Raw genomic sequence first — 21,873 nt, 5'->3', positions numbered from 1 at the left:
AACATCGCTCATCATGAGAGAAATGCAAATCAGAACCACAATTACCTATCCCCTCACACCAGTCAGAATGGCCATCTTCAGAAATCTACAAACAACAAGTGTTGGAGCAGATGTGGAGAAAAGGGAATCCTCCTATACTGTTTGTGAGAATGAAAATGGATACAACCACTATGGACAACAGTATGGAGATTTCTTTAAAAACTAGGAATAAAACTACCACGTGCTGTGCTGTGCTTAGTCGTTCAGTCGTGTCCGAGTCTTTGCGACCCCATGGACTGTAGCCCGCCAGGCTCTCTGTCCATGGGGATTCTCCAAGCAAGAATACCGAGGTGGGTTGTCATGCCCTCCTCCAGGGGATCTTGCCCAACCCAGGGATCGAAGCATGTCTCCCACGTTGTAGGCAGGTTTGTTATTGTCTGAGCCACCAGGGATACCCATAAATACTGGAGTGGCTAGCCTGTCTTTTATCCGGGGGGGGGGGGGGTGGGAATCTTCCAGACCCAGGAATTGAACCCAGGTCTCCTGCACTGCAGGTGGATTCTTTACCAGCTGACCTACCAGGGAAGCCCATAAAACTACCATATGAACCAGCAATCGCACTATTGGGCATATACCCTGAGAAAACTATAATTCGGAAAGACACATGTACCCAAATGTTCCTTGCAACACTATCCACAATATCCAGCATGTGGTAGAAACCTAGATGTCCATCAGTGAATGGATAAAGATGTTGTGGTACATATATTCAATGGACTATTACTCAGCCATACTAAGGAACAAATTTGTATCAGTCCTAGTGAATTGGATGAAGCTAGAGCCTCTTATACAGAGTGAAGTAAATCAGAAAGAGAAAAACAAGTATCATCATATTAACACATACATGTGAAATTTAGAAAAATGGTACTGATGAACCAATTTCAAGGGCAAGAATACAATCTCAAACATGGACAACAGAATTCTGGACTCAGCAGGGGAGGAGAGGGTAGAATGAATTGAGAGAGTAACACTGAAATATTCAGATTACCAGGTGTAAAATAGCTAGTGGGAAGCTGCTGTATAGCACAGGAAGCTTAGCTGGGTGTTCTGTAAAGACCTAGAGCATTGGGTTTGAGGGGTGGAAGAGAGGTTCAAGAGGGAGGGGATATATGTATACTTATAGCTGATTCACCCTTGTCCTACAGCAGAAATTAGCACAGCATTGTAAAGCAATTATAATCCAATTTTAAACGGAGGAGGGGTTTGAACCTCTCTGCCTGTAGACTTATTTACCAGGACAGGCATGAAAGATGCTCATATTTATGGTGCTGACAAAGCTCAACTTCACCTGAGCCCTAAAAAAAAAAGCCACAGTAAAGAAATCTCTGCAGACTTTCATGTTCCCAAAAATGACTTAATGCAAAGCACCACCCTTCCTCTTCTGACTTTGGTAAGGCTTGTCCTAAGTCTCTGGTGACTCCTGGGTTTAGGTACTACAAGGTCAAGTACAGACCTTCCTCCTTGTGATTAAAGGGCAGACACAGACCATCCAACTTCCTTGTTTTTTGCCTCATGACTAGCAAGGGAGATTCAGTTCTCCTGAAACTGGGCTTCCCTGACAGCTCAGTTGGTAAAGAATCTGCCTGCAATGCAAGAGACCCCAGTTCGATTCCTGGACTGGGAAGATCCGCTGGAGAAGGGATAGACTACCCACTCCAGCATTCTTGGGCTTCCCTTGTGGCTCAGCTGGGCTGCTAAAGAATCCAGCTGCAATCTGGGAGACCTGGGTTCAATCCCTGGGTTGGGAAGATCCCCTAGAGAAGGGAAAGGCTACCCACTCCAGTATTCTGGCCTAGAGAATTCCATGGACAGTCCATGGGGTCGCAAAGAGTCGGACACAACTGAGCGACTTTCACTTTCACTTCGTTTCACTTTCACCTGAAACCAGATAGTCACAAAGATAATCATTTCCTGTTCTGTTGACGAGACTTACTCTTAAATGATTTCCCATCTACAAATGTTCCCCACTCTACCTTCCCTACTTATGGAATGATGTAAAATGCAAAACCACCTTGCTGACAGTCTGATCTTCAGATCTGTGGTGTTCTCCCAGTTGCAATCGGTAGAATAAGTCAGTGTCTTTATTAGTTTGCTTTTATTCTTTCCCAGTGTGTTACTGGTAACAACGGGTAAAATTCAAGTAACAGGAGCTGCTCCACACGTAGACAGGGGACAACACAAATTACTAGGCAATCAGGGAGAAGCCCCCACCTTCCAACCCCAAGAGCTGACCATCACCAGGTGTCATCTGTGAGGGCATCTCCAGTACCCGACAACTCTTCTTGCGACTCTGGAAGCGATCGTCCCTTCTAGCCTCCAAATTTCTGGTAGAGGCGCTCGGGGCTCCAGGCAGGGAGAGCCAGGCAGTACCTGCTCTTCTCTGAATCCCCTCAGCCCTACTGCCTCCGCCCCTGGGGCAGAACCTACTTTTCTTCAGGCCACTCCCAGCTCCCTCTCAATCCACTACAACCCAGGGAATATGCAGGAAGGTCCTTGTATAAGGAGGGGAGGGGTAAATGGCCCATCTTTGTCACGTCAAAGCCAGGCCTGCAGACTCCTCCCATCTGAAGGGCAGGTAGGCTCTATAGGATGCTGGAGTACTCCTCCTCTCAGTTCAGTTCAGTTGCTCAGTGCTGTCCTACCCTTCCTGACCCTGTGGACTGGAGCACGCCAGGCTTCCCTCTCCATCACCCATTCCTCCTCTTCGTGGTCTTTTTTTTTTTTTGTATATTTCCTACTTTTATTTGATAATAACAAACTGTATAAAAAGGGACAAAGAAGGCGGGGAGGCCCTGGGTCTCCCCCTCTCTGCTTCCCCAAGCATCCCCCACCCCTAGGCCCCAGGAGGGACCACTCCCTTCCCGCCTTGTGGTGGGGTGGGGATTGAGAGGCATGGAAATGGTGTGTGTGTGTGTGTGTTTGTGTATGGGGGTTGAGGGGCGTCTCTTCGTAGTCTTTAACCTTCCACTCCAGTCACACTGAGGATGGGAGGACACCTCCCCCCTCCCCCCGCCCCTGCCCACCGCTCACTCCCAGCTCCTCACCTGGGCTGAGGATGGGAGGCACTGCATTGGTGTCTTGCTGGTGAGAATCTGATCCTGAGAAAAAAAAATGTGAGAGTGAGGGATAGAGAGAGGGACAGACACGCTGACAGAGGGAGACATCTACTTCTCTAGGACCGACCAGGTGTGCCTTAGTGTCAAAGAACGACAATCCTCTTTAGCCAAGTGGGATCCATGCTGTCTCAGAACGGTTATTTTCCACAGATGCCCCACCTCTTCAGTATCAGATGGGGGTTGGACAGTCTGTATATGACTTATTTCTCTCTTTCATTGGTGATTGCCATTTTTAAGCTGATATTGAAACTTCCTATGGACATTGATCTATATCCGGGATAATTGGGCTCAAATTGATGTTCACCAGGTTCAGTAGTAGGCGCTTTCCTTGGCATCACCTCCCTCCCCACCTCGTGTCCCATGTCAAAAAAAAAAAAAAAATGAGACAAAATAATGAAGTGTTTTCAGGGGAAATGCATTCCCTGTGTTGAAGTCATCACAGGCGTTCTTTCTCAAGAGTGTGTGACTTAGGCCATGATGCCACATCGGAATAAGTACATACTTTTAATAGGCTCCTTGAGTCTTGCCTTGGTGTGCAATGATTTTGAAAACTTTCATCTCCTGAATCGACAAGAGGCAGTGTATAGTAATTTAAAAAGGAAGGTATCTTTGGTTGTCTGGTTTTCTGCAGTCCCTGGACAGTACACCTCTGCTGTGTGGTCAGAAATTTGGATATATGATTACTTATGGGTTTCTACTTGTATTTCAATTGCTGTTGATTAGTCCCCAAGTCATGTCCCATTCTTTTGCGACCCCATGGCCTGTTCCCACCAGGCTTCTCTGTCCACGGGGTTTCCCAGATCAGAATACTGGAGTGGGTTGCCATTTCCTTTTCCAGGGGTTCTTCATGACCCAGGGATCAAACCCCAGTTTCTTTACCACTGAATCACCAGGAAGCCCTTGCATTTCCAATACCATTGCCTTATATTTGACACACCTCTCCTGGGTATATTACATATGTCTGTGGGCCTGTGTGTTAGGCTTTCTTTACTTTTTTTTTTTTTTTTTGGTCAAAAACAGAAAAGTGAAGTGGCTTTGCTTGAGTCTCTCAGGGTACCAGCAACAGAGACAATGTATAAAAAAAAAAGATTTCCTTAACTCAAGGAAAAGAATTTCCACAACTCCCTATGAAAGGGGTTCAGTTTCCTGCATGTGTGTACTGACATTCAATGAACTCTTTCCTGACTGGTCATTTTAGGAAAGCAGTGGTTCTACTGTTTTTACTTGAATATTGGCTACATTTAAAATTATGCTGGAGATTGTGTGAAATGGGTAAGTAAAACTACAGATCCCAGTGTTCCATTTTCTTTACCCTGCATATGGGTGCAGTACAAACTCAGTGTAAACCATCAGTTTGGTGGGGCCAATATGCCCTGCAAGGAAATTTTGTTTATAAAGTGGAGAGACTAGATGTGCTAACAGGAAATCTATACTTTGTTCAGCAGATTATTTATCTAATAAAGGAGGACGTAGAGCCAAGGGAATGTATAAGGTGGTGATTGTGAGTTAAAATAGGTGACAATATTAAGAGAGAGTGAGAGAATGGTGTGATGAGTAGTGCAGAGACCTTTACATTTTAACAGACGTAGATGAAAAATGGTCAGGACCACTACCAAGCAGTGTGACCTTGAGTAAGATGCTCACCCTCTCTGATCCTCGGTTCCCTTGTCTGCAAACAGGGACAATAATGTCATGTGTTATCCCACCCTCAGGGGAAGCCATTTCTCACGGCCGGATCCCAGCCTCCGCTGGCTTCCGAGGCCAAGGCTCTTATCACACGTGTTTCACCAATGTCTTCAGTCTGCCTGCCTGCCCACCCTCCTGTGAGCTCCTTGAGGACCCTTTTACCACAGGTGCTCAGAACACGTTTACCATCTTACGAGTGATGATAAAGTGAGGGACACAGAGCAGTGCAGCTGTTGTTTTGGCGTCAATTTGTTTGTGCAACAACATACAGGAAATGAGTGGCTAGAGCAAACCTCTCGGCTGAGGTTTCTGTTGGTCCGGGGCTGTTTGTGTCTTTTATCCCCACATTGTCCAGAAGCTTGTTGAACCAGAGTAACACCCACCTTTCCCCATCCTGGTGTATAGCCATTATAGCAGCCATTACTCAACTGAATTGTCAGTGAGTGAACCCTGAAAATCCTCTGCTCACATTTCTGTTCCTTCGAACAGGTGAGGGGCATCCTGTCTTCTGTCCCCACTCTGACAGGAGTGTCTAGTGTCCGTCTCTTCCCACTTGGCTTCCCCTTTATTCTGTATCTCGGACAGTCCTTTGCCTCCTGAGACTGAGGTCTGTCCTAGGCTGTGGCTGCTTTCAGCACCGTGCTGAGGGCACTGATGACCAGGTGGGCGCTGGGGGGATACTTGTGGGATGAATACAGCTCGGAGAGCCGGGCTACTTTATTTCACGGGTGAGAGGTGTAGCTTCCACTCAGGCTGCCAGCAGCAGGTTGGACGGTTTGAACCAGCTGATCAGTGTCCTTGGGCAAGTCCACACGAGCAAGTCTGTTACTCTGCTCTCCTCATCTTCCTCTTGCTTCCGAAGCTGCTTCTACTCCTTACCCTCCGCCGTGCCCTCCTTTCTGCTCCCACTGCTCTCCACGTACATTTACACTGTGCCTAAGCCCACCCTGTCTCCTGACTACATGTTGTGTGATTGTCAGTTACCTTTCTGAAAAGGCCTCTTTGAGAGGCGTTTTCTCTTCACTCACAGCCCAAGGTGGATGCCGCAATACAGTAAGCATCATGGGTCTCCTTTTATTCTTTTTCCTTCGTTTTCTCCTTTTCTTTCTTTTATGAGGAAACAATATGGTGTTGTGAGTAAAGACACTACCTCTGATTCAGATAACCTTCCGTTCAACCCAATTCTGCCACGTGTTATCATATCATCTTGAGAAATTAAATTGGCCCGCTGTGCCGTACTATCCTCACCTGAAAATGGGTGAATTATTCTTAACAACAACTTGAACTGAGCACATTGTATTTGTGAGTATGGAATGAGGTTCGTAGAGATGTGCTGGATGTTTCCTGTCGTAGCAACGACTGAGCTGCCACGGGGCAGGTTTCAGGTCAGGCCTTACCTTACCCTCTAACTGCAGGAAGCACTTCCAGGTCACATTAGACAGCCCCAGAGGCTCCTTCTTTCTCGGCCACAGTCCTCGAGCTTTTCCCTCTCAACTGGAAAAACACTCACCAGGAGGCTGGCTTTTCTGTTACACGTCTCCCACCTGGGAACCACTCACGGACTTCATCTTCTAGTGCGTGCATGATTCAGTTCCAGGCAGTTGCGTGCATGATTCAGTTCCAGGCACATTTGTCCTCAGATGGATTGGGGCTGCTCCTATTGCAAGGGCATGCCCAGGACTGATAACAAGGATGTGATGTTCCCCTGCTCCTCCATGGCACGGAGACTCTCTGGGACCTGTGCCCAAACTCCTCTCCCCATGTCGTCTCCCTCCGTACCACAGTTCACAGTTTACACTCAAGCTGGGTTCCGGTGCAGGCCCTACCAGCCCAGTCACTCTCCTTCAGCCTCAAATTCCTTATCTGTAAAATGGCAATAACTCTACCTGTTGGTGAGGTTTATTGGGAGACCTAGTGGAGACAACAGATGTAAAGCACCTAGCGCCCATGACCTGGCAGGGTGGAAGTGAAGTCGCTCAGTCCTGTCCGACTCTTTGCGACCCCATGGACTGTAGCCTACCAGGCTTCCCTCCGTCCATGGGATTTTCCAGGCAAGAATACTGGAGTGGGTTGCCATTTCCTTCTCCAGGAGATCTTCCCGACCCAGGGATTGAACCCGGGTCTCCCGCATTGTAGGCAGATGCTTTACCGTCTGAGCCACCAGGGAAGTCCTGATCTGGCAGGGGGAAGGCACTAAATAAATGACTGTGTACTCTATCTATCAGCTTCTTTAATCCACAGCACCTGGTCTGGGATACTATGGTGACTCGGTCAATGTCTTTGGATTGGACTGAGATAGATGTGACATTTTGGGGGTGTATTAGTCAGGCTTCTCCAGAGAAACACAGCCAATAGAGAGAGACTTATTTTAGGGAACTGGATCATGGGCTCGAGGGTGCTGGCAGTTTTGATGTCTTTAGGGCAGGTCAGCTGACTGAAAATCCAGGTTGCAGTCTAGAGGCCCAAATCTGCAGGGCAGGCCAGCAACTTTGAGCCTCATGCATGGTTCCTCAGGCTGTAGTCTTGAGGCTAAATTGTTTCACCCTCAGGAAGCCTCAGTCCCTGCTCTTAAGCTTTTTCAACTGATTGGATGAAGAAACCACCAGCACCACCGCCACCACCGCCCCGCCCCCATTACACACGGTAATCCACTTCCCTTAAAGTCTACTGATTACAGTGTGAATCACAGATACAAGGATCTTTGGACTTTCCTGGTGGCTCAGAGGGTAAAGCATCTGCCTACAATGCGGGAGACCCGGGTTCAATCCCTGGGTCGGGAAGATCTCCTGGAGAAGGAAATGGCAACCCACTCCAGTATTCTTGCCTGGAAAATCCCATGGACGGAGAAGCCTGGTGGGCTACAGTCCATGGGGCCGCAAAGAGTCGGACACGACTGAGTGACTTCACTTTCACTTCCTAGCCCGCCATCTAGTGGCTAACATCTGAACAACAGGACCCCAGAGCCAAGCCAAAATGACTTTCACTTTATTCATCACGGTGGGGAGGCACTACACTGAGAGACATCACCTCCCAAAGAGAATCTCTGGCCAGTGGGCTGTCTCTCTAGCTTTTCTCTTCTCAAGGAAAATTTGTTCCTTGGCTTCAGAAGCCACGTGATATAACGAAGGAAACTTGAGGCAGTTGTAACTGAAGCTGAGATTGGGTGCGAGATCTTTATTCCTTTGGGCCCAGTGACTGCAGGGAATGAAATGGGGTAGGGTGATGAAGGAAATGAGATGATGAATTTATTGCCCCATCCACCTCCCTGCCCCCAGGTAGCGGACTTCAGTAGGGCCGCCTGGTGATAATGCCTGTGTATAGGCTCACTAGCAACAACATCATGTGTGTGGTATGAGAAACTTGGTGGGCTAATCAGATAGTGTGGCCAAGTATTCATTTCTCAGAGTGGATGAAGGGAGAAGAAGAGAGAAGAGAATGATGAACCATGGGTTAGCTGTGAGTCAGTTTCTAAAAGCTCAGCATTTCTTCACAAGGTGTGTGTGTGTGAATTCTTTATCTGAGACCTGCCTGGCTTCCTATGTGAAGAAGCATCATCATGAGACATTCCTTGTGACATGTGAAAAGTGGTTGGGAGTGAATTGGGTTAAGGTCATTTTCCAAATGTTTCACACCCAGTGTGTTTGTATAAGGGGACATCAGGGGCCCTAAACTGAAGTATGTGATTGAAGTACAGGTTTCAGTTACTGAAATGTGAAGAGGCTCTTTCTGGGATGTGTTCATCCTAGCCTGTGGTCACAGGTAACTCATAGGATTTGAACCATGTCTTCCTAATGTCTTTTGTTTCCTGCCCTTGAATATGCTGGAGGCCCCATTTCCAGTTACTAAAATTCCTAAGTAACAGTATTTGAGAAAAGTGGCTCTCTAGAAAAGAGCAGTGCCTGCGAACCAGATCTAAAGTTTTAATATAGCCTGTGATGTAATTTTTGTTAGCTTCATCCAAGAGATGACTATTCAAAGAATATAGAGAGATGCACCTACTTCAATATCTACCATTGGATTTTTCAAATGAACATACAGTAAGATCGGCCTGGTTTTCTTATTATTCATTTACTTATTGTTGACTGCACTGAGTGTTGCTGTGCGAGGGCTTTCTCTAGTTGTAGAGAAGGAGGACTCCTCTCTAGTGGCGGTGCACGGGCTTCTAACTGCAGATACTTCTCTTCTCGTGGAGCACGGGGTCTAGGCTCGTGGGCTTCAGTAGCTGCAGCAGGCGGGTTCAGTAGTTGTGACACACAGGATCAGTTGCCCTGCGGCACATGGAATCTTCCTGAACTAGAGATCGAACACATGCCCTTTGCATTGGTGGGTGGATTCTTTTTTTTTTAATCATTAACTTAATTGGAGAATAATTCGTTAATGGTATTGTGATCCTGTTTGCCACATGTCAATATGAATAGCCTGTAGGGATACATGGGTCCTCCCATCCTGAACTGGGGGCTCCCACCTCCCTCCCCACCCTATCCCTCTGGGTTGTCCCAGAGCACCAGCTTTGGCTGACCTGCTTCATGCATGGAACTTGCACTGGTCATCTATTTTACACATGGTAATGTACATGTTTCAGTGTTATTCTCTCAAATCATCCCACCCTCGCCTTTGCCCGCTGAGTCGAAAACCCTGTTCTTTATGTCTCTGTCTCCTTTGCTGCCCTGCATATAGGATCGTTGGTACCATCTTTCTAAATTCCATATATATGTGTTAATATACAGTATTTGTCTTTCTCTTTCTGACTTACTTCACTCTGTATAACAGGCTCCAGGTTCATCCACCTCATTAGAACTGATTCAAATGCATTCCTTTCTATGACTAAGTAACATTCTATTGTGTATATGTACCACAGCTTCCTTATCCATTTATCTGCCGATGGACATCTAGGTTTCTTCCATGTCCTAGCTATTGTAAATAGTGCTGCAGTGAACATTGGTGTACTTGTGTCTCTTTCAGTTCTGGTTTCTTTAGGGTGTATGCCCAGCAGTGGGACACCTGGGTCATATGGCAGTTCTATTCCCAGTTTTTCAAGAAATCTCCACACTGTTCGCCATAGTGGCTGTACCAGTTTGCATTGCCACCAACAGTGGAAGAACGTTCCCTTTCCTCCCCACCATCTCTAGCATTTATTGTTTGTAGACATTTTGAGGATGGCCGTTGTGACCCGTGAGAGATGATCCCTCATTGTGGTTTTGATTTGCATTTTTCTAATAATGAGTGATGCTGAGCATCTTTTCATGTGCTTATTAGCCACCTGTATGTCTTTGGAGAAATGTCTGTTTAGGTCTTTTGCCCACTTTTTGATTGGGTTGTTCGTTTTTCTGGTATTGAGCTGCATGAGCTGCTTGTATATTTTGGAGATTAATTCTTTGTCAGTTGTTTCATTTGCTATTATTTTCTCCATTCTGAGGGCTGTCTTTTCACCTTGCTTATAGTTTCCTTCGTTGTGCAAAAGCTTTTAAATTTAGTTAGGTCCCATTTGTTTATTTTTGTCTTTATTTCCATTACTCTGGGAGGTGAATCATAGATTTATGTGATTTATGTGACTTACGTCACAGAGTGTTCTGCCTTGTTTTCCTCTTAAGAGTTTTATAGTTTCTGGCCTTACATTTAGGTCTTTAATCCGTTTTGAGTTAATTTTTGTGTATGGTGTTAGGAAGTGTTTCAGTGCCATTCTTTTACATGTAGTTCACCAGATTTCCCAGCATCATGTGTTGAACAGACTGTCATTTCTCCATTGTACATTTGTGCCTTTGTCAAAGATAACATGTGCATAGGTGCATGGATTTATCTCTGGGCTTTCTAGTTTGTTCCATTGATGTATATTTCTGCCTTTGTACCAGTACCATACTTTCTTGATGACTGTAGCTTTGTAGTATAGCTGAGGTCAGGAAGGTTGATTCCTCCAGTTCCATTCTTCTTTCTCAAGATTGCTTTGGCTATTCGGAGTCTTTTGTGTTTCCATACAAATTGTGAAAGTATTTGTTCTAGTTCTGTGAAAAATACCGTTGGTAGTTCGATCAGGATGGTGTTGAATCTATAGATTGTTTTGGAAAGTAGAGTCATTTTCACTATATTGATTATTCCAATCCAAGGAGATGGTCACATTTCTCCATCTATTTCTGTCATCTTTGATTTCTTTCATCAGTTTTTTATAGTTTTCTGTATACAGGTCTTTTGTTTCTTTACATAAATTTAGTCCTAAGTATTTTATCCTTTTCATCATAATGGTGAATGGGATGGTTTCCTTAATTTCTCTTTCTGACTTTTCATTGTTAGTGTATAGAAATGCAAAGGATTTCGGCATGTTAATTTTATATGGCAGGCAGATTCTTAACCACTGGACAACCAGGGAAGTCCTGGCCTGGTTGTCTTGGGTGCGCAGCTCTCTGAGCTCTGACACACGGAGAATTCCAGTGATCACCACCACGACCAGGACACAGGCCACGTCTATCACCCTGAAAATGCCCAGGTGCTGCCCTTTTCTGGTTTCCCCTTCCACACCCCAGTCCCTGGCAAAATGATCTGTCCTCCTTCGCTACATTTGTCCTTGGCAGTTTTAAAATTCCTCACGTATTCGGAATATAAGACCTTTCTCAGATCTGTGATTCACAAATATCTTTCCCCTAATGACAAATAGCTTCCCTTTTCATTATAGGAGACATGAGAGATGAAATCTACTTTTCCCCCCCACCCTGAGAGCCCAGTGTTGTGCACCCAGCAAGTGCCCATGAGATTCTTCAGAAATGAGAATGAATCGTGCTGTCTGTCACTCTGTGCTCTCAGCTAGTCCCCAGAGCTATATTTCTGCAGAAATCCAGGAGTCTTCTGCAGACAGAAGCACCTGAAAACAGTTACGTTTATTGGACTCTGAACTTGTGATCTCATCAGGGAGTTTCAGAGCTCAACCAGTCTTGCGAGATTTGTCTCCCAGCTCCAAGGGAGAAGGTGAGTCAAGCAGGGCTTGTCTTCTTGAAACTCAGAGGCCTGGATTCAGTCACTGTGGGAACGTTTAGCAGGGGTAACACGGCATATCAAGTTTGTTCATCCTTTACCAGGTATAAGATAACATTCAATGTATTTCTTTCTGTCACCTTATTTATTCCTCCTTCACAGACCCATCATTTTGGAAGATTTCAATCCTAATTGATGAAGTGAGAAGGCAGAGGACAGAGAAGTTTAGGGGGATTGCTCTGAGTCATATAGGCCGTCAGAGGAAACGTGATCCACAAACCTCGGCATCCTCCATTCAGAGCCCACACTCTTTATTTCTTCAGTAAAGTTGCCATGCGTGCTTGCATGCTAAGTCACTTCAGACATGTCCAACTCTTTGTGACCACATGACTGTAGCCTCCCAGGCTCCTCTGTCCATGGGATTTTCCAGGCAAGAATACTGGAGTGGGTTGCCATGCTCTCCTCCAGGGGATCTTCCCGACCCAGGAATCGAACCCACGCCTCCTGCAGCTTCAGCATTCTGGGAGGATTCTTTACTACTGAGCCACTGGGGAAGCCCAAAGTTGACATATGATATTAAATTCCTTTCAAGTGCATAACAAAGTGATTCCATATTGGTAAATTTTATGCAATGAATTGCTACGATAAGTTTGGTTACCATCTGTCGACATAGAGATTTATTACGAGATTATTGACTATATTCCTTCTATGTGTATTCTATTCCTGTGACTTATTTTATAACTGGAAGTTTGTATCTCTTAATCCCTTCCCTATTTTACACATCTCCCTACTCCTTCCTCCTCTGGTAATGAACAGTTTGTTCTCTGTGCCTCTGACTCTATTTCTGTTTTGCTTCCTGTGTTCTCTCATTTTATTTGTGACATACCACATATAAACAAAACTGTGTGGTATTTGTCTTTCTCTGTGTGCCTAGCTTCACTTGGCATCATACCCTCTAGGTCCATCCAGGTAATCGACAATGACAAGATTTCATTCATTTTATTGCTGAATAATATTCCATTGTGTGTGTGTGTGTGTGTGTGTGTATACCATTTCTTCCTTTTTGATTCACCTATCCATGGGCACTGAGGTTCCTTCCATATGTTGGCTATTGTAAATAATGCTGCAGTGAACAGAGGAACACATATATCTTTTGTGACTAATGTTTCTTCTATTTTTCAGGAAAACACCAAGAAGTGGAATTGCTGGATCATATCATAGGTCTAGTTTTCAGTTTTTGAGGAAATGCTCATTTTCCCCATAGTGGCTGCACCAGTGTACATTCCCACCAACACGGCACGAGGGTTTCCTTTTCTCTACATTCTCACCAACATTTATTACTTGTTTTCTTTTTGATAATGGCTACTTGACAGGTGTGAGGAAGTACTTCACTGTGTTCTTGATTTTCTTATCCCTGACGATGAGATGTTGAGCATGTTTTCATATGGCTGTTGGCCATCTGTATCTCTTCTTTGGAGAAATGTCTATTCAGTGCTTAGCCCCATTTTTAAGTCGGGTTTAGGGTATGTTTCCATAGTACATTCTATGAGTCCTTTAGCTATTTTGTATAGCTACCTCTTTTCGAATACATATCGATTGCTTATAACCTCTCCCGCTCAGCAGGTTGCCCTTTTGTTTTGTTGATGATTTTTCTTGCTGCGTAAAAGCTTTTCAGTTTGATGAACTCTCATTTGTTTATTTTTGCTTTTGTTGCCCTTGCCTGAGGAGACATGTCAAAAAAAGACTATTGCTAAGACCTATGTCAAAGAGCATACAGGCTATGTCGTCTTCTAGGAGTTTTATGGTTTAAGGTTTAACAATTTCATCTTTAATCTTTTGTTGTTGTTGTTTATTTTTGAATGTTGTATAAGAAAGGGGTCCAGTTTTCCCATAACCATTTATTGAAGAGACAGCATTTTGCCTAATGTATGTTCTTGGCTCCTTTGTCATAGAGTAATAGGCCATATGAGAGCAGGTTTATTTCTGACAGAGCATCCCCAACTGTATCCTCTGTAAAGGCTGGGGTGAAGAGAAAGGACCTGGTGACTTCATTGTCTGGTGGCACACCAAGTCTGGATAAGACACGTCATTGATGCAACCCACAATGCACTGGGGCAAGGATAGTCATCCCCACCTGGCACAAATTCCCCAGGATGGGATGCGATTGGCTCACTCCAGCAGCCAACCCAGGTCAATCCCGCCAACCGCAGTCCCTCAAATAGCTAATCATGAAGGTTTTCACTGTATGTGTTACATCCCCCCACATGCCATGCCGAGCTGGTTGTGGGGATGGGGAGGTGAGAAGAAACTGCCTGGCTAGTCCCTGCCCTTGAGAGTTGAGTCATTAAGCAGAGAGGAGATCCGACACCCTTAGATGTGGTGGCGAGTGCATCACTGATCCCCTGTTAGGCTGTGTTACTAGGAGACGAGAGGAGTGACAAGGATCAGGGTAGGGTGAAGTGGACATGGTGGGGGAGGGGACAGGGTATTCTGGGTACTTGATGTGCCAGTCCCAACTGCAGAATTAACAACGGCCTGCATGAGGGCACCTGGAGGATGGATGGGCGGTGTAAATGAGGGTATCAGCAGTGCCACCCCTTCCCAAGGGGTGTATCCCCAACCTGCCTATTGGGTGTTGCTGATCTGGGGGTCACTTCTGAGACAGAATACTCTCCCCAGTAACAGAGTAGGAGCCAGAATCCTGTGATGTGCAGAGCTGTCCAGCACATCAAATTCTAGCCCAGAGACTGAGCCATTGGAAACAACAGGCCAGAAACTACTGGATGGGAGTTGGCTAAAATGCAGTGGCCAAATAACAAATCTGAATGTACCCGTAGCAAGCCATGATATTGAACCATTCATTTAACTACCTTCCCACAAAGGGAAGTCCTGGGCCTCCTGGCTTCGTTAGTGAAAACTATCAAATGTTTAAGAAGACACAACACCCAGCCTTCACAGATTCTTCCAGAAAGACAGGAGTAAGGAGGGAACATTTGCTAATTCATCTTATAAGAACAATATCATCCCACTACCAAAGCCAGACTTGACATCACCAGAAAGCTACAGACCCATATCTCTCATGAATACCAATGCACACACCCTCAACACAGTATCAGCAAACCAAATCAAGAAACATTTGCAAGGGCTGTGCAAGATTTATCCCAGGATTTGCAAAGGGCTGTGCAAGATTTATCCCAGGATTACAGTATTGGACTAACACAACTTCAGTTACTGGAAACAGTGTATAATGAAGGGCAGAAGAAACCTGTCATCTTGACAGACAAAGAAAAGGAATTTGACACAATTCAAGACCCATTCGTGATAATTAAGTAAATAACTAAATCAATGATCACGGTCAGCCAACTGAGGATAGGAGGAATCGCCGTCATTGTGCTGAACAACACCTGTGAGAAATATCCAGCTCTCATCACATCACATCTAGTAGTGTTTGAGTTAGTGCTTTCCTCTTGAGATCCAGACCAAGGACAGGAGGTTTGCTTCAACCACCTCTATTCCACACTGATGGAAGGGTCTAGCCTGTGCACCCTGCAAAACAAGAAATGAAATCGTGGAGAAATTAGAAATGAAACCTAGGTCCACACAAATACTTGTCCTTACATGTCTTTCACGCAGCAGCACTGTTTGTAATCTCCAAATAGTGAAGCAGCCTAAAAGTCTGTCAGCTGGAGAGTGGTAAACAAAGTATTCTCTACCCATACAGTGGAAGAACATAGATGGATGAAAAGTGATGAGCTTCTGCTTTCTGCTGCCACATGGGTGAGCCTCCTAAGCATTATGCTAAGGGAAAGAACCCAGACACAAGAGGCCACTTCCCGCAGGAGTCTGTTTATATGAAATACCCAGAAAGGGCACATCTACAGAGACAAATTAGATGAGAGGATGCCTGGGCCTGCAGGTCCTATTGGGGATTGACTGCTGATGGGTACACGGACCCTTTTTGTGGCGCTGGCAGTGTTCCACGACTGCACTGTGGTGGTGGTGGTTGCACCACTGTGTGAAGTTCCTAAAAGACACTGCACTGGATGCATCGAATGGGTGTGACTTGTGGTATGTAATTATACCTCAGTAAAACAGTTTAGGAAGGTAATGCAGATGCCCAGGCGAGACACGTGGGAAAAGACGTGCCACTGCTTCTGCAACAACGAGGAGTGCCCCTGCTCCTTCCACGTTCTGGGTCCGGCCTCCTCCACATGTGCTAGATGCTCCCTCCAGAGACAGTCACTGTGCACGTCAGGACAGAATCCCCAGTGAGCACACACGACTAGTGTGTCTCTGTGTTTAGGCACAGGTGCCCATTGTGTGACCACAAGTCAATGGCTCTGGACAGGCTCCCAGGACCCACCCTGCATCTGAAATTCTACCTTAGCTGTTTTTCCATTCTTCTCAAATCACATCGACCCAGCTTCCATTTCCCTGGTAATGGATCTCAGCCCTTACCTCCAACCTCTGGTCACAGGAATACCTGTAGCCTAGTGTGAGGCCCCCTGCCTGAGCTCAGCACCCCATGAGGGATGCTCCGCAGAGCAGCAACCAAGACAGTGGAACTCCATCCATCTTCCTTCTGCTGCCAGGACCGAGGTGCGTTCCCTCCACTCCATCTGCCTGAGTGTCTCGTATCAAAGGGGGATTTGGGGGCATGACACACCACTGAGTCATTGAAGTTGTTCTAAATATGGCTGTGAATAAATATGTCAAAAATACCTCTCAGAAGGGAAGACACGTAATTACAATTTTTTAAAATTTCATTAGTAGCAAACCAGGCTCTTCAGTTCAGGATTCTACATAAAACCAGGACGGGTGAAAGCATCACGCAATCGTGCTCCTCAGCCTAAACTGTGCATCAAATCTCCCCTGGAGAGGCTTCAGAAGAGCCGGTGCTGGCAAGACATCCCCAGAGAGTCTGAAGTAGTAGATCTGGAATGTGGCCGTGGCCTGAGCATTATCTGAAAATGTTCTCTTGTGAAAGCCGAGATTGCAGCTGTGAAAGCAGAACCCATTCTTACAGGAGGAACTAAAAAATCAAAAACTTGCAACTCCTCTCTACGAGGAAACCAGGCTTTCATCATGACCTGCTATGCTTGACAGCTATCTTAGGCTGAGGAAAGGGACGACTTGCCCAAATTAACACTTGTTTGAAAACCGACCTTGTGCTTGCTCTGCTGCGCGTTCCTGGATCCAAAGTTTTACAGTTAAAACCCTGCTGTCGTTAGTGAAACTCAGTACGTTTTAGCTCTTGTCAAGATCCCTTGTGCCTAGTTAGCTGAATACGTTTCTAAAACACTGTGGGGATAACTTCATGTGACAGATCAGAATAGTGCTTCGAAGATTAAAGATGGCTGAGAATTGTAGCTGTTGATGTTGATGCAGAAGGATCGGCTGTCAGCATATCTGCTGCCTGTGCTCAGTTGCAGTTTTAAACTGTTTCCAGTGTTATCAAATTAACTCCCATGCTCAGATGAAGACCAAACAGGAACAGGATTTTATTGGGAAAAATAAAGTTAAGCAATCCCTTGTTTGGTGCACACCCATGAAGACCCACCTCCAGAAATGTCCTCCTTTAGGGATCTCTTCCGGATATTCTTTGGCACGTCCCCCGATGATGGGCTTACACTGCTGTGTCCCGACTCACTGTGCTGTTAAAGACAGCGCTTGCAACCTCTGAGGTATGTTACAGTGCCCGGGTTCTCTTGGAGATCCAAAAGAGGGTGACGGCCTGTGCTCAGGACATCTTCAGAGCGTGTCTGCAGGAACGGGGCCTCTCAGAGGAACGGATCCCCACCTGTGGCAACAGGAAGATCTCGGGTCAGCCTTTTGCAGAGCAGCTCCCGGGGAGTCTTGGCACAGTGAAGATCACACCCAGCAGCATGCCCGGGGATTGGGGGTTAAGAAATCGGGTGGATGGAAGTGCCCATCCATCAGACAGGGAACGTTGGCCTGGGGCTACTAGCAGGTCTGCAGGGTTTATGGGACATCTGAGTGCAGATGGTGCATATGCTTCAGCCTGTGGGTGATCTGGGGCCCAGTTGAGACGTCTTAGGTAGATTTGGTGATAGGAAAAGCCATCAGCCTACAGGGGGATACTGATGAAAACAAGTCAGATGGGTAAAAGCTCTGGGGGGTGACGTGGTCACCCAAGGATCGTGTATAGAATGGAAGAGCACCGGACAGAGGCTGGAAACCAGAGGAAAACAAAACCAAGATTTAGGAGGGGATCAAAGTAAATGGACAGACAAGGAGACTTAGGAGTAATGGACTGAGACGTAGGGGGAAAGCCAGAGTGGGCTGATGTCAGACTCTGACCAAGGAAAAGTGTTTCTGAAAACGGAATGTGTCTGTGGCCAATAGAGCACTGGATACTATGGTTTGGCCCATCGAGCTCTTGGGAGACGTTAGCAAGGGGATGTTCTGTGGATGGGCACGTGGAGGAGGAATCGAGAGAGGTAAACAGATGAGAAGTATACTATCAAGGGTGAAACAGATCACCAGCCCAGGTTGGATGCATGAGACAAGTGCTCAGGGCTGGTGCACTGGGAAGACCCAGAGGGATGGGATGGGGAGGGAGGCGGGAGGGGGGATTGGGATGGGGAACACATGTAAATCCATGGCTGATTCATGTCAATGTATGGCAAAAACCACTACAGTATTGTAAAGTAATTAGCCTCCAACTAATAAAAATAAATGAAAAAAAAAAAAAGAACACTCCTGGAGTGTACACTTTCAAGAAGCGCGGCTTGAAAGGAATCAAAGAGGCAGGAGATTGGAAGTAGAGGGCTGTGTGCTTGCAGGGTATGCTATTTTCTGTTCCCCAAACCAAAAAGACCAGGATGCAAGTTCCAAAAATTCCTAAGAATCATCAGGACAGTTGACTAGAAGACAGAGTGGAGAACTGGAATGATCCTCACAGGTGAGTCTTCAAGTTGAGGAGGCGGGAGGGTGGTGGTTTCAGTGGAGTTCCACGAAGACTTCCTTCCTCTCCCTCTGAGCCCCACTCTGCCTCTGCGACCCATGGTCACAGGAAGAGCCGGGGTAGTGGTGGGGGTGGGGGTGGGGGTGGGGCACAGGTTGCAGAGATCACAGTCTCAATGTATACTCCTCAGACTCCACGGGCACTTTGCTCTATTTGTTCTCCCTGGCTGATCTGATCTTCATCATGAGTGTTCACCCTTCATACTGGTCAATAAGGGGAAAGCCCCCAATGAATTTACTTCTAACCTGGACAGTGTGGTTGCATGCAACCAACTAAATATCCACAGATACAAATGCTCAGTTTGTTCTGGTGAAACTGTTCTCCACTTCCTTCAGCGATGGAGCAGGGGTATGTGTCACTTACAAGGCTCTCGGTGATGTGGGAGGGGGAGTCTATAACATGGCACACCTTTGTTCCTCACGGTGGCCTCAGTGGTCCCTGAGGGAAAGATGACTCCCTCTCCTGGCTCCAGCTGGTGATGCTGACCTGCACCACCCACGGGTAGCGGTGGTGAAACTTGCATTTTTGTCTCCCTCCTCTTGCTGTGGACACGGTGCTCCCTGGCTGATTGAGCCTCAGCCACCCTGCTGGCATCTGCAGACCTCTCTGAATCTGGGTCTCATCGTCCAGCCCATCCCTGGGCAGGGATCTTTACTCCTCAGCCTCAGCCGCAAGGTCCCCTAGCCCATTGTCTGCTTAAGCTTCTTCTGGACTCAGTCCCTTTCCACATTTCTCCCTCAGGTGACGCAGATCCCTCCCTTGGATATCACCTGCACCACAGCAGGAACCATGATCAGCTCCAGAAAACTAAATTCCTAAACTGCTAACACGGTTCTGCCCAAAGACTCCTTTGCGTCATTGTACAGTGTGCCTCTGTGAGTCCCAAATGTGAATGGGGTGGAATCCTCCCTTCCCTGGTGTTCCTCTTCATTTCTTGTCACACCTCCTTTGTCTGAGCTCTCTCACCTCTGCCTGCCACCGCCTCTGTGGGCCGTTCCCCCCTGTGACTGGGACGCTCCTTGCTCTGGCTTGTCTTTCATTTGACCAAGACTTCCCAGACAACATCCAGGTCAAAAGGGGCATACTGTAGAATGTGTACCTTGTCGAGTACAGTTAGGAGACTCGGGTGTCACATAAGCCCCACGCCCCTGAAATATAAAAAGAGTGATAAAAAACACAAGAGTCAAATATGCCAGAGGTGCCTGAGATGTTGGCTAAGATGAGCACTGAAGAGTGTCTGTGGGATCAGGAAGTATGGATATTAATGATGGCCTTGACAAGACCAGTTACAGTGGAGTGACTGGGACAAAAGCTCCATGGAAGGGGGCTGAGGAGAGAATATCTCAGCAGAATTTGAAGCAGTTTTGCTTTGAAGGGCAACCGGTAATGTGCCAGTAGCTGCAGAATAGGGTGGTGGAAGATGAGGGGTTCCCCCCTTTGCTGAGGAATGCTGCGATGTAGAGGGAGCAGGCGCTGGTTCAGGAGACAGGAGTGATGACTGTGGGTGCAAAGTCCCTGAGAAGGTGCAAGGCATGGGATCCCAGGCAGAAGTGAGGGGCTGGGTGCAGTCACGAGCAGGCTTGCAGAGGGGCAGCAGAGTGCTAGGGCAGAAACATGCAGATTGGGACTGAGAAACCAGAAATCCCACGGGATTGCTTCTGTATTCTACACGAATTATTGGCGGGTGGGGGTGGTGGCCATTAGCATGGAGGAAGGTTACTAGTGTGCGGTGTAGGAGTGTAGCTAGGTGACCGTGAAAATGAACAGCAGTCTACTCCGGCCATGGATTTAAGAGAAAACACTTCTGTAAAGTTTTCTCCTCGATGCTCAGGCGCTCAGACACAGGCAGGGAGTGAGTAGGCCGGAGGGTGCAAGCCGCACAAGAAGTGTGTTCGTAGGGCCTGGAGGATGGTGTGGCAGGATATGTGGTCGGTAAACGAGATCTCCAGCAGGTTGTGGTATCAATGCGCTGGCACTCGTGCGAGGGAGCTGGAGGACAGGACAGCATGCTGAGGGTGATGAGAGGGAGGAATGCTGGAAACAGGACACCATTGAGGGGCGCGGTCTTTCCTGATACCCGGAGCGGGACCGTGGGCAGAGGGATGCTCGGGTGGGGCGGAGGGGAACATCGCTAAGGACAGAGAGTCTCGGGTGAGCCTCGTGGGCACTGAGGACGGATCAGAAGAGTGAAGGCTTGAGAGGAGAAGAGTGAGTGTATCACGGGAGTAACGCGTTCACAGGCCGGGGTGGGCGGAGGAGAATGGACAGGGGACTTGTACCGGTCTCGCTCGTGGGGGGCTTCGGCATGAGCGACTGGACCCAGACGTGGTCACCGGTCAGGTTCCTCAGTAGAGAGTTCAAAACGCCGTCCGGGAGAAATCCTCCTGCCAACCGGGGCCAGGAGACTGGCACGGGCCTCACCGGGCTCCTGCGCGCCGGCCCAGAACCAGCCAATCGGCGCGCAGCCCCGCCCACCAAGCTCCCCATCTTCCCTGACGCCCCAACTTCCTGCCCGTGTTGCTCTGGTTCTGCGGGCCGCTTGAGGGGAGCCCGCGGGGCACGGGTGGTTTTGCCGAGCCTCTTCGAGAGGTTCCCTTCCTTTCTCTCAGGGTGTCCTCAGGGGCGTCCTCCTTGACGTTCTCATCGGCGCCGTCCGATCCTCTGCGCGAAAACCCAGCAGAAACTAAGGATTTTCTTCCGGGCTTGCGCCGTTTTAGTTTCTGTGGCCTGCAGGTGGCAGTGTTGCTCCCCAGAGTCGCTCGGCAGCTTCTCCCCCGCCCTTCGCGTTTGAAAAAAACGACAGTATTCGCCTCTGTCATGTTTAAACTAGACTGTTCTTCATTTAATGAATTTCAATAGAGGAACAATAGTAAACCTAGAAGAAAGAGAAACAAAGAAAAAAACGACAGGAAGCTTTTTGCCACAAGAAGCGGCAGAGTTTTCCCTCCGCTTTCGAGTGTTGGCTGGTTCAAACTGCTTCTGAGCACTTCAGAGGGCCTTTTGTGAAAACTTTGACCAAGCACATTGGCACTTAAAATTACAATGAAATAATATAAGCTGATGTATTGAATAATAGTGCACAGCGTG

General features: G+C 47.1%; 1 long non-coding RNA gene across 3 annotated transcripts; it reads right to left on the bottom strand.

Moving 5' to 3' along the window:
- Window positions 1-17,275: 17,275 nt before the first annotated feature.
- On the bottom strand, window positions 17,276-21,252 carry LOC110149885 (uncharacterized). Of its 3 annotated transcripts, none has more exons than XR_002317562.2 (3): window positions 21,066-21,252; window positions 19,753-19,934; window positions 17,276-17,598 (listed from the first exon to the last, which is right to left on the bottom strand). It is a non-coding gene; the product is annotated as an uncharacterized lncRNA (long non-coding RNA). The 3 variants fall into 3 exon arrangements; XR_002317561.2 differs by having other exon boundaries at window positions 19,886-19,934; XR_011486196.1 differs by lacking the exon at window positions 19,753-19,934.
- Window positions 21,253-21,873: the final 621 nt, after the last annotated feature.

Source organism: Odocoileus virginianus, unplaced genomic scaffold, assembly GCF_023699985.2.
Source record: "Odocoileus virginianus isolate 20LAN1187 ecotype Illinois unplaced genomic scaffold, Ovbor_1.2 Unplaced_Scaffold_38, whole genome shotgun sequence".
NCBI classification, from domain to species: domain Eukaryota; kingdom Metazoa; phylum Chordata; class Mammalia; order Artiodactyla; family Cervidae; genus Odocoileus; species Odocoileus virginianus.
Note: the sequence above shows the minus strand (reverse complement) of the source record. Positions and strands in the feature narration are given on the sequence as shown.